Source organism: Rutidosis leptorrhynchoides, chromosome 2, assembly GCF_046630445.1.
Source record: "Rutidosis leptorrhynchoides isolate AG116_Rl617_1_P2 chromosome 2, CSIRO_AGI_Rlap_v1, whole genome shotgun sequence".
NCBI lineage: Eukaryota > Viridiplantae > Streptophyta > Magnoliopsida > Asterales > Asteraceae > Rutidosis > Rutidosis leptorrhynchoides.
The window spans coordinates 538,760,662-538,773,809 of NC_092334.1; the positions used below are offsets into that span (position 1 = coordinate 538,760,662).

The 13,148-nt window shown below is 39.8% G+C and overlaps 1 pseudogene; it reads left to right on the forward strand.

Annotated features, from left to right (window-relative positions):
* The first annotated feature begins 367 nt into the window (after positions 1–367).
* LOC139889633 (replication protein A 70 kDa DNA-binding subunit B-like) lies at positions 368–13,098 on the forward strand (annotated as a pseudogene).
* The last annotated feature ends 50 nt before the right edge of the window (positions 13,099–13,148 follow it).

Here is a 13,148-nt window from a genome sequence, read left to right on the forward strand (position 1 = left end):
AATTCCTTTTGAATTTAAGATCCCGTGATATTAACGAATTTTAAAAGTTTTTTTGAGTTTAAGAACTTGTAGTGTTGACAAATTTTATCAGTAATTTTGAGCCCATAGCTATGTGGGCCAAATCCTCACACTAAAAAAAAAGTTGAACTTTAAAGGCCCCAAAAAAAACACTATAAAAAAGTTGAACTTTAAAGGCCCAAAAAAATACCAGATTCTTTACACCTGTACCCTAATTGTTTTTTTAATGAGTTTGTAATTTAATCCTGGCTGTCAGCATTAGTAAGGAGGGTCAAGTGCTTATACACGTGTTTATACCCCTTGTAATTTTAACCCACGTGTAAACCCTTATAGAGTTATAGGTATAGGTATGGATCATCAGCATCCCCACGTGTCCACACATATCAGCAACTCGCACGTGCATAGACATTTCTATTACTCAGTTAATAATGCCTTCAACTTATGTACATTCAATTCAATTAGGGATATTGTAGAAAATACTGGTATTGAAGGAAGAAAAAAAAAAGGTAAGTTGAAACTTTCTGGGTTGATTTTCATTTTCGATTTGTTTAGAATCATTAGTGGTTTATCCTCATCTTATTACTAAATTCCTTTTATAGTATCATATATACTACGTGTTTTATAGTAAAACTTATGTTTATGAAGGTAGTCAAAAAAAGGTTTTTTATGTGACACTTACATTAACCATGTTCGCTGAAATTAGGTTTTAGGTATTGATTATTAACTGTTAGAAAGGTTATGCATGTAAGTTTCATGATATGTAGTGTTTGAAAACGCAGGCTCAATGAATCGACCATTACTACACGTGGATATTCACCCTCATATGAACCGCAACTGGACAATGTTAATTCAAGTGCTGGAGAACGGTCATCTCCAACAGAGCAAAGTTGGAACAGACTTCAAAAGGCTCATTGTAACAGACACTCAGGTACTTCATAACTCTTACATGAAATTATCTTTGGTTAATGTTCTCGGCTAACCTTGTATCCACTGTTCTAAAACAGGGAACAAAGCTGACACTTCTTATTTACTCCTCAAACCTGCGTTTTTTACCAAGACACTAAGTCCATATAAGCGATACTACATCTCCAACGCTAGCGTCGTAGCAAATGACAATAGATTCCGTATCAGCTCTTACCAATTTTCATGGATACTGAATAACCGAACACCTGTTGAAGAGGTAGTTGAGCCGACTCCACCTCCACTGCCGTGTTCATTTGAATTCATCAGGTTTAGTGATTTACACAAACACGCTGACTTAGACAACTTGCAAAGTACTTTTTATTTCTCTTTGTACTTTATTTTTTGTTTGTGATTTTAGCATGATCCAACGTCATTTTAGTTGATTGGATTGCTAAGTTGAAAGTGATCGAACCATTGAAACGCTACACGGATTTGGGGAGTGTGGTGTAGCGACCCCAACAAATCGTCAAATGACGGCGTCATCTACGTATGGTCCCATTACATGGTCGTAAGTCTTTATAACAAAGTTTGACCGAAAAGTATGTCGCATTCATTTCATAAATAAGGGTGTTTCAAAGTTTACAAAAGTAGTTTCCATAACAAGTACATAACAATGTTTAAAGTTTGTATGAAACACGTGCGACACGATTAAAAGTAGTCAAAAAGACGCTCCACGTATGCAAGTATACTCGACATCCAATGCAAGTATCAAAAAGTATGAGCGGAAGCATATATCACCTAAGTTCAAGGACCTGAGAAAAACATAGAGAATCTGTCAACGAAAACGTTGGTGAAATCATAGGTTTAAATAAGTAAGTGAGTAAAAGTAAGTTGAACCACAAGATTTGCAACATCGATAAAGTCATAGTACATTCTAAAAGTTAATATTCACGAGCACTCAATTATCAAAGCTTAACATTCCGTCCGTTGAACCCCGTAATAATAGTGTTAGAACATACACTGTTTCCCGAAAATATATTTCACCCGTAGACGGTAGCGAACTGTCCGAAGTGAGGGTTTGTCAAACCCATATGGCCATATAACATAAGTTCTCGCTTACACCATCTGATGTAACTAATGATAATCGAATTGAGGATTTGTGTTCAAACTCGTATGTAGAATGTTTGTTTTCCCTGTACTTGTGTTCACGTAGTTTAAAAGAACGTTTATGTTTTCTCATCCCAAAAGTAAGTTCAAAAAGAGTAAAAGTGGGACTATGATCTCACCTTGTATGCACGAACCAAAAAGTACTTCGACAAGTAACGTGTGCAAAGAACAATGCTAGTCTTGACCTAAACAAATAGGTTGTATCAATAACGATAGTCACGAAGGGTCAAAGATGTTCAATTAGTCCTATGGCTCGTTACGACTCGATTATATTAACATGTGAATCAACTAGTCAAGTTTCATACAAGTTACAAGTAAATAATCATGCTAGAAAGGTTGCATAAGTATTTGGTTAAGTTTGACAAAAAGTCAAACTTGGTCGGGTCAAAGTCAACGGAAAAGTCAACATGTTCGGGTCGGGTCTCGGACAAATTTTCTATGCTAGTTATTCATATATAAGCATGTTAAAACAAGTTGCAAGTGAATTGGAGGTCTAGAACATCCCAAACATTTTTCGTCAAATGACAACCCAAACAGCCAGTTTTAGTACAATGGGACGGCGTCCCAAATGGCTAGACGGCGTCCCAAAATGAAGGGTGGGACGGCGTCCTGATATCCTAGGCGGCGTCCAGGTTCAAAAGGTGGGACGGCGTCCCCAGTATCTGGACGGCGTCCTGATCGGTTTCCAGGCCCTGTTTGCTGTATTTCCTAAGTGCACGAACCAAATATCAAACTAACCTAATTTATGACCCGGAAACACTTAGAACATGTATCATATATCATCGGGAAGGTAAATTGACGAGGAAAACACCTAGACACATTTCATCAAGCAATTCAACAATTACAACAACCAAAAACCGTATTAAACATTCATAATCAAAGTTTCAAGTTCTAAAACGCATTTCATGATTCGGGAAACCAATTTACATGTATGATATGCGGTTTCGAAGGTAATCAAACACACATTGCAACCAAACTCTTATCTACAATATTTCATAGCATTTGGTGCATCAAAGTTCATATAAAGCTTATCAAACCCTAGTCAAGCATCACAAAAACAATAATCATGTTAATGAAGTTTCTTTAATCAACCTATACATCAACATGAAGCTAATGATGCTAGTAACACTTTTAAAACATGCACTTTAACAATCTAACGACATTTGATCATCCAAAATCAAGGATTTAGCAAGCAATTTTCATAATGAACTAGTTACACCAAAAACAACAAATCGAGCATACAAATTACATACACGACATCACAATGAGCCATAGACACTAATTAACATACTTTTAAGTCAAGAACACGAATTTAAAGAAATCTAGTGTTTTAGAAATGTTACCCAAAAGTGATGAAGTTGGTATCAAATCGAAGAGGATGAAGAGAGGATCACGAATATGTATTTTGTTTTGTTGCTAGCTCCTTATTCCGGATTTAGATGATGAATTTGTGTTTGAATGTTGAGAGGATTTGAAAGTAGTAAAAAGAGGAAGAGGAGGTGAAATGAATGGATGAAAAGGGGTTGACTCTTTGACCTAGTCAAATGTTTCAACCTTTGGCAAGTTTGGTCCCTCAACTTTAAACCGGGTGCGGGAATTACCTAAACGAGATAATTCAACGCATATTAACGGGATGTGTTATAAACATATAACGGAACTTAAATAGTTAAACGGAAAAGTAAACGGAAAAAGGCGGGATGTTACATTACCTACACCTTAAAAGAAATTTCGTCCCGAAATTTAGGTAGGCGTAGTAGTCGTTGTTTCTTCCTCGGAATCTGACGTTTCCGGGACCGGGAATAGATGAGGGTGTTTCTTTCGCATTTGATCTTCTCTTTCCCAAGTAAACTCGGGTCCCCTTTGGCGTTCCAACGGACCTTAACAATCAGGATCCGGCTTTGTTTTAATTCCTTCTCGACGTAGTCCACAATTTCAACCGGTTCCTCCACAAAATGGAGTTTGTCATTAATAGTAAGTTCCTCGAGAGGGACGACGATATCGGGCTCGGCGAGACACTTCTTCAAGTTAGATACATGAAAAGTAGGATGGACGGAGCTTAGTTGAGGCGGAAGGTTTAAACGATAAGCAACGGTTCCGATACGCTCTAAGATTTCGAAAGGACCAACGTACCGCGGATTTAGTTTCTCACGTTTCCCAAAACGGATGACACCTTTCCAAGGTGCGACTTTTAACATGACGCGGTCACCGACTTGAAATTCGAAGTCCTTGCGTCTTTTGTCGGTATAGCATTTTTGACGACTCCGGGCTGTCCGAAGCCTATCTCGGATTTGAAGAATCTTTTCGGTTGTTTCGTGAATGAGTTCGGGCCCGGAAATTTGCACGTCACCCACTTCGGCCCAACAAAGAGGAGAGCGACATTTTTCACCATATAACGCTTCAAATGGTGCGGCCTTAATACTCGCGTGATAACTATTATTGTAAGAGAATTCGGCGAGAGGTAAGTGATTGTCCCAAGCTTTTCCAAAATCAACAACGCAGGCTCGTAACATATCCTCTAAGGTTTGTATTGTACGTTCACTTTGCCCATCGGTTTGGGGATGATATGCGGTGCTCATGTCCAAACGCGTTCCCAACGCTTCTTGTAACGTACGCCAAAATCTAGAAACGAAACAACCATCTCGGTCGGAGATAATCGATAACGGTACTCCGTGTCGGGCTACAATCTCTTTAATGTAAAGTCGTGCAAGTTTCTCCATTTTGTCGGTTTCTTTCATGGCGAGAAAGTGCGCGGATTTGGTGAGACGGTCAACAATGACCCAAATTGTATCATAACCGCCCGACGTTTTCGGTAGTTTGGTGATAAAATCCATCGTGATCCTTTCCCACTTCCATTGCGGGATCTCGGGTTGTTGAAGTAACCCGGACGGTCTTTGGTGTTCGGCTTTGACTTTAGCGCAAGTCAAACAATTGGCGACGTATCTAGCAACCTCCTTTTTGATGTTCGGCCACCAATATTCTTCTTTAAGGTCATGGTACATCTTATTGGCGCCGGGATGAATCGAGTATCGCGATTTGTGGGCTTCGTCTAGGATGAGGTTTCGTAGATCGCCATATCTAGGCACCCAAATTTTTCTGGCGTAATATCGAAGTCCGGTCTCCTTAACTTCGAATCGGGAGACGAGAATGTTTAAAAGTTCGCGTGCGATGTTGTTGTCCTTAAGAGCTTCATCTTGGGCTACCCGAATTTGGCTATTAAGGTTGGAGTGGATGGTGATATTCAAAGCTCGAACACGAAGAGGCACCGCTCTTTCCTTTCGACTTAAGGCATCGGCCACTACATTTGCCTTCCCGGGGTGGTAACGAAGCTCGCAATTATAATCGTTCAAGGTCTCAATCCACCTTCGTTGTCTCATGTTTAGTTGCTTTTGATCGAAGATATGTTGGAGACTTTTGTGATCGGTAAAGATAGTACTCTTGGTACCAAGAAGATGATGTCTCCATAACTTAAGTGCAAAGATGACGGCACCGAGTTCAAGATCATGTGTCGTGTAGTTTCGTTCGTGGACTTTGAGTTGTCGAGAGGCATAAGCAATGACTTTCTTTCGTTGCATTAGTACACACCCATAACCGTTTTTCGAGGCATCACAATATACAACAAAATCATCATTGCCTTCGGGAAGTGACAAGATAGGAGCGGTGGTTAGCTTAGTTTTCAAGATTTGAAAAGCGGTTTCTTGTTCGGAGGTCCAATCGAATTTTCGTTCCTTGTGAGTTAACGCGGTTAAAGGACGAGCGATTAGGGAGAAATCCTTGATGAATTTACGATAGTATCCGGCGAGACCCAAGAATTGACGAATTTGAGTAGGAGTAGTAGGAGTCTCCCATTTACTAATGGCTTCGATTTTTGCGGGATCGACTTTAATGCTTTGATCACTTACAACATGACCAAGAAATTGAACTTCCTTTAACCAAAATTCACACTTGGAGAACTTGGCATATAGTTGCTCTTTTCTCAAGAGCTCGAGCACGAGTCGGAGATGTTCTTTGTGTTCCTCTTCATTTTTAGAATAGATCAAAATATCATCGATGAACACGATAACGAATTTGTCGAGGTAAGGTTTGCACACGCGGTTCATGAGATCCATGAACACCGCCGGTGCGTTAGTGAGACCGAAAGGCATGACAAGGAACTCATAACTACCATAACGAGTCCGGAAAGCGGTTTTGGAGACATCTTCCCCCTTAACCCTTAGTTGATGATAACCCGAACGGAGATCGATTTTTGAATATACACGAGAACCTTGTAGTTGATCAAAGAGATCATCGATGCGAGGAAGGGGATATCGGTTCTTAACCGTCAATTTGTTTAGTTCACGATAATCAATGTACATTCGTAGGGATCCGTCTTTCTTCTTGACGAATAAAATCGGAGCGCCCCATGGTGAATGGCTAGGTTGAATGAAACCACGGTCAAGTAACTCTTGGATTTGACTTTGTAATTCTTGTAATTCGGATGGAGCGAGTCTATAAGGTGCACGCGCTACGGGTGCGGCTCCTGGAATAAGATCGATTTGAAATTCAACCGGTCGATGAGGTGGAAGACCTGGTAATTCGTCGGGAAATACATCGGAAAAGTCACTAACAATTGGCACATCTTCGATGCGCTTTTCGTCGGCCTCGACTTTCTTAACGTGAGCAAGAATCGCGAAACAACCCTTGCGAAGTAGCTTTCGAACTTTAAGGCACGAAACGAGATTGAGTCCGGTGCAATTTTTGTCGCCATAGACAATCAATGGTTCACCATTCTCGATAGGAATTCGGATTGCGTGAAGATCGCAAAGAATGTGAGATTTATTTTTGACCATCCAATTCATACCGATTATTACATCAAAACTCCCTAATTCCATGGGTATCAAGTCAATTTCAAATTCCTTACCCAAAATGTTCAAAGTACACCCCCGGTAATATGTGTCGGCACTTAAGAGTTTTCCGTCGGCCACTTCGATGGAATAAGTAGTATCTAAAGGGTGTGGTGGAGTGCAAAGGGTAGGAGCCAAAGTCTTAGACACAAAACATTTATCGGCACCCGAATCGAATAAGCAAGTAACATAAGAGTTGTTGAGAAGAAACGTACCCGTGACTAGTTCATTGTCATCTCGGGCTTCCTCGGTGTTGATGTTAAAGGCTCGGCCTCGGTTGTTGGGGTTGGCTTTCTTTTTCGGGCATTCGTTCTTATAATGACCCGTTTGGCCACATTCGTAACAAGTGACCGTTTTTGGAGGATTGGGCCCCTTTCGAGCAACGGGGGCGGCGCTTGTGCAATTGTTGGCCCTATGACCAACACCTTGGCAACGGTGACAAACTAGCTTGTTACATTCGCCGTGATGATTCTTGTGGCATTTGTTGCAAAAAGGTAAGTTTCCGACATAACCCTTCTTGCCGTTGTTGTTGAAAGGCTTTTTGGTGAAGGTGTTGTTGTTGTAGTTGGTTGATGGAGTGGCTTCCCATTTCCTTTTGTTGCCACCCGACTTGTCCTCGGCCTTAGGAGCCGGTACTACGACTTCGTCAACCGTTTCAATTAGTTGGCGAGCCATGTTCATAGCGGCTTGATGAGTAGTGGGTTTGGATGACATCACCCCTTGTTTGATGCTTTTTGGAAGACCGAGCATGTAGAGCTCAATCCTTTGAGATTCGGGGTTAACAAGATTAGGACACATCAAGGATAGTTCGGTGAAGCGTTGATTATAAGCTTTAAGATCGTTTCCGACCGCTTTCAAAGCTCTTAGTTCTTCCTCAAGCTTTCGGGTTTCTTCGCGCGGAAAATATTCAACAATCATCTTTTCCCTTAGATCGGCCCAAGAGAGGGCATGAGCTTCATCGGTACCCACCGATTGAACATAGGTGTTCCACCATGTTAGAGCAATTCCGGAGAAAGTGTGGGTGGAGTATTTGACCTTGTCTTGATCCCGACAACCGCTTATGCTAAAGACAGCCTCGGTTTGCTCAAACCAACGAGTAAGCACAACCGGTCCCCCGGTTCCATCATAAGTGTGAGGTTTTCACCCCATGAAAGCTTTGTAGGAGCACCCTTCGCTAGAGTTACCGGCTCCTTGGTTATTGTTGTTGTGGTTGGTGTTATTGTTGTTGTTAGACGAGTGACCGGCCATGGCCGCATCCACGGCGGTGGCTATCATGCGTTGTAAGGCTTGTTCGGGAGTTTCATTGCGTCGTACACGGCGAGGAGCCATTGTTCCTTCAAAATAAAAGAATACCGTTGGTTAGTATTCTAAATAATACTAACCGTGATATGGGATAAAGATAGAGAGAAAATTATCCTTGACCCGCCTTAAATTCTTTATGTCATAATGTCGGTATGTTCATATGAGTCACCGTAATATAATTTCCGGGAATTATATTACCCTAATTCATATGTGCATTCGACATTACATCATATAGTCAAGGTGGCGTGTCAATTAAATTATATAACGCAAGATTTAGATAGAATAAGAGTAGATATGAGTAGAAGAGTTAGAGTATAAATGCACAATTTGTCAAGTAATTCCTATGTCAAGTCTATATGCCGGTTGTAGTCTAGACTCACCAATGTACCCTATGACTCGGGGTTGACACCAATGAACTCTAAATCCCTACAACCAAATCTCTGATACCACTTGTAGCGACCCCGACAAATCGTCAAATGACGGCGTCATCTACGTATGGTCCCATTACATGGTCGTAAGTCTTTATAACAAAGTTTGACCGAAAAGTATGTCGCATTCATTTCATAAATAAGGGTGTTTCAAAGTTTACAAAAGTAGTTTCCATAACAAGTACATAACAATGTTTAAAGTTTGTATGAAACACGTGCGACACGATTAAAAGTAGTCAAAAAGACGCTCCACGTATGCAAGTATACTCGACATCCAATGCAAGTATCAAAAAGTATGAGCGGAAGCATATATCACCTAAGTTCAAGGACCTGAGAAAAACATAGAGAATCTGTCAACGAAAACGTTGGTGAAATCATAGGTTTAAATAAGTAAGTGAGTAAAAGTAAGTTGAACCACAAGATTTGCAACATCGATAAAGTCATAGTACATTCTAAAAGTTAATATTCACGAGCACTCAATTATCAAAGCTTAACATTCCGTCCGTTGAACCCCGTAATAATAGTGTTAGAACATACACTGTTTCCCGAAAATATATTTCACCCGTAGACGGTAGCGAACCATCCGAAGTGAGGGTTTGTCAAACCCATATGGCCATATAACATAAGTTCTCGCTTACACCATCTGATGTAACTAATGATAATCGAATTGAGGATTTGTGTTCAAACTCGTATGTAGAATGTTTGTTTTCCCTGTACTTGTGTTCACGTAGTTTAAAAGAACGTTTATGTTTTCTCATCCCAAAAGTAAGTTCAAAAAGAGTAAAAGTGGGACTATGATCTCACCTTGTATGCACGAACCAAAAAGTACTTCGACAAGTAACGTGTGCAAAGAACAATGCTAGTCTTGACCTAAACAAATAGGTTGTATCAATAACGATAGTCACGAAGGGTCAAAGATGTTCAATTAGTCCTATGGCTAGTTACGACTCGATTATATTAACATGTGAATCAACTAGTCAAGTTTCATGCAAGTTACAAGTAAATAATCATGCTAGAAAGGTTGCATAAGTATTTGGTTAAGTTTGACAAAAAGTCAAACTTGGTCGGGTCAAAGTCAACGGAAAAGTCAACATGTTCGGGTCGGGTCTCGGACAAATTTTCTATGCTAGTTATTCATATATAAGCATGTTAAAACAAGTTGCAAGTGAATTGGAGGTCTAGAACATCCCAAACATTTTTCGTCAAATGACAACCCAAACAGCCAGTTTTAGTACAATGGGACGGCGTCCCAAATGGCTAGACGGCGTCCCAAAATGAAGGGTGGGACGGCGTCCTGATATCCTAGGCGGCGTCCAGGTTCAAAAGGTGGGACGGCGTCCCCAGTATCTGGACGGCGTCCTGATCGGTTTCCAGGCCCTGTTTGCTGTATTTCCTAAGTGCACGAACCAAATATCAAACTAACCTAATTTATGACCCGGAAACACTTAGAACATGTATCATATATCATCGGGAAGGTAAATTGACGAGGAAAACACCTAGACACATTTCATCAAGCAATTCAACACTTACAACAACCAAAAACCGTATTAAACATTCATAATCAAAGTTTCAAGTTCTAAAACGCATTTCATGATTCGGGAAACCAATTTACATGTATGATATGCGGTTTCGAAGGTAATCAAACACACATTGCAACCAAACTCTTATCTACAATATTTCATAGCATTTGGTGCATCAAAGTTCATATAAAGCTTATCAAACCCTAGTCAAGCATCACAAAAACAATAATCATGTTAATGAAGTTTCTTTAATCAACCTATACATCAACATGAAGCTAATGATGCTACTAACACTTTTAAAACATGCACTTTAACAATCTAACGACATTTGATCATCCAAAATCAAGGATTTAGCAAGCAATTTTCATAATGAACTAGTTACATCAAAAACAACAAATCGAGCATACAAATTACATACACGACATCACAATGAGCCATAGACACTAATTAACATACTTTTAAGTCAAGAACACGAATTTAAAGAAATCTAGTGTTTTAGAAATGTTACCCAAAAGTGATGAAGTTGGTATCAAATCGAAGAGGATGAAGAGAGGATCACGAATATGTATTTTGTTTTGTTGCTAGCTCCTTATTCCGGATTTAGATGATGAATTTGTGTTTGAATGTTGAGAGGATTTGAAAGTAGTAAAAAGAGGAAGAGGAGGTGAAATGAATGGATGAAAAGGGGTTGACTCTTTGACCTAGTCAAATGTTTCAACCTTTGGCAAGTTTGGTCCCTCAACTTTAAACCGAGTGCGGGAATTACCTAAACGAGATAATTCAACGCATATTAACGGGATGTGTTATAAACATATAACGGAACTTAAATAGTTAAACGGAAAAGTAAACGGAAAAAGGCGGGATGTTACATGTGGAGTACACGTTCGTAAAGCGTAAAATGGTTTGAGGTTATGTTAGTGAGCTTGGAAATAACATTTGGAACATAAGGAATGCGAAACGAGACTTGAAAAGGCCATAAGCGCGAAAATCCTTAAACTGGAAATTTGATTTGCTGGGTAGTGTTAGGCCGCGGCGCGGCCTCATCCCCGCGGCGCGGCTTAAAGCTTGGTTTTGAGGTCGAGTTTTTTGGCCTGTTTTCAAGTGTGATTCTTTGTTAGCCCGCGGCGCGGCTCTCAGGCCCGCGGCGCGGCTTAACACTGGTTCGCTGAAAAGGTGTCTTTTCAACCCAAAAGGCACATTTGAACCCCAAACGTTATGGGGTTGTTCCAGGACATTTAAGGACGGTTTTTATATGTATTTGGACTTGTTTAAGCACAAATACATGGGTATTATCTTTCAAGCATTGTATGGGTTCATATGAAAAGGTGTGACTTTTCAAAGACACCTTTTGACCCATTATAAATATATGGATTCATTTTCATATGAAGGGTTAGACTTTTTACACAATGTTCCAGATTTTTGGACATGTCTAACAAACTTTCAACACAAAACTTACAGATTTATGCAATCTACAATTGCAAGGAACAATTATCTTTTGGTCAAGACGATTGTTCATACTAGTCTTATCCTAATAGTGATTTCGTGTAACCCGTGACCAAGTGGGTCGAAATACTCTATTAAGAAAGTGTTTCACGATTCTAGTATCAATCCGGTTGTTGATTCTTTACCCACTAATTCAATATTTCCCCAACATTTTTTAACCGATCTATAAAGTGCTTCACTAACAGCTACAATCAATTAACATTAGATATTCGGGCGATTGTTCTAAGATGCCTACCCTCCATTTACCATGGACCTGATGAGCCAACAAAAAGAAATATCGTGGTCGTTGATGAAGAGTAAGATACTTGTCGTTGCTCGTTGTCATGTTTTAATTTGTATCGAACTTGACTTGCATGTATGCTCTATACTGTGTGTAGGAAAAAACTTTTGCTCTTAACTTTATGGAATGAATTTGAGACATATGAGGGTGCAACACTTGCACGCATGGTAGATACAAAGCCCATGGTTTTCTTCATGAAACTTAAAGTCACTACCTTTAACTGTAAGAAACATTTTATCCAAGTTTTTCGACTAGATGCAACAAACTTTAGCTTGTGCCACAACTCACAATGCAAATCCTTATGTAGGTCTCTCATTAACTACAAGGGGGGCGTATGGAATAATGATTAATCCACCAGTCAGTGAAGCTTTAGACCTCCATGCATGGTACTATCCTTTACCCATGGCTGATTTGTTAAATTTATGGAATCAACCTTTTCTTGATCTAACCAAGTAATCATTTTATGCATGGGTACAATGCAAATCGTGATGAAGTCGAACAGCTTGCAGACTCTGAGAGTTATAAAGACCACAACCTCCTCCTACCTTATCCAAATTCTGAAGATTTCATGCCCGTTGCAGCAACTACTGCATCTCTAAACAATGTAAGTTACATGCTTAAGCAAATGAGGTACCTTTTATGTGTTTTTTTTTATCACATCTACCATACTGCATCACTAAACAATGTGAATTAGCTGCTTAAATAATTGAGGTACCTTTTATGCTCTTTTCACCACATCTGCTAGATTCACAAGCAAACACAACAAATGAATACTAAAAAGTACAATCTGATTCTATGTGATATATTTACTCATGGAATTGCTATTTCTATATCAGTTGCTTTTATCTCTATTATTTGGTTTTGTTTGCCATGTGAAATTGTATTTGCAAAACAACTTTTAAATTATTGCCTTATTGGATACTCATAAAATAGGGACATGCAGTAGGGTCAAAGGGAGGATGAATGTTTCCGCCAATCAAAGGAGTTACTGGTTCACAGCATGTGGTAACTGCCACAAGTCATTAGACGCCGACATAACTTGGTTAGCTGCCAAGCTTGTAAGGTTGAATTTGAGGTGGTACCATTGTAAGTCATGATTTAGCTTTAATGTTCTAAGTCCAGACGGAGGTGGTCCAGACGGAGGTGG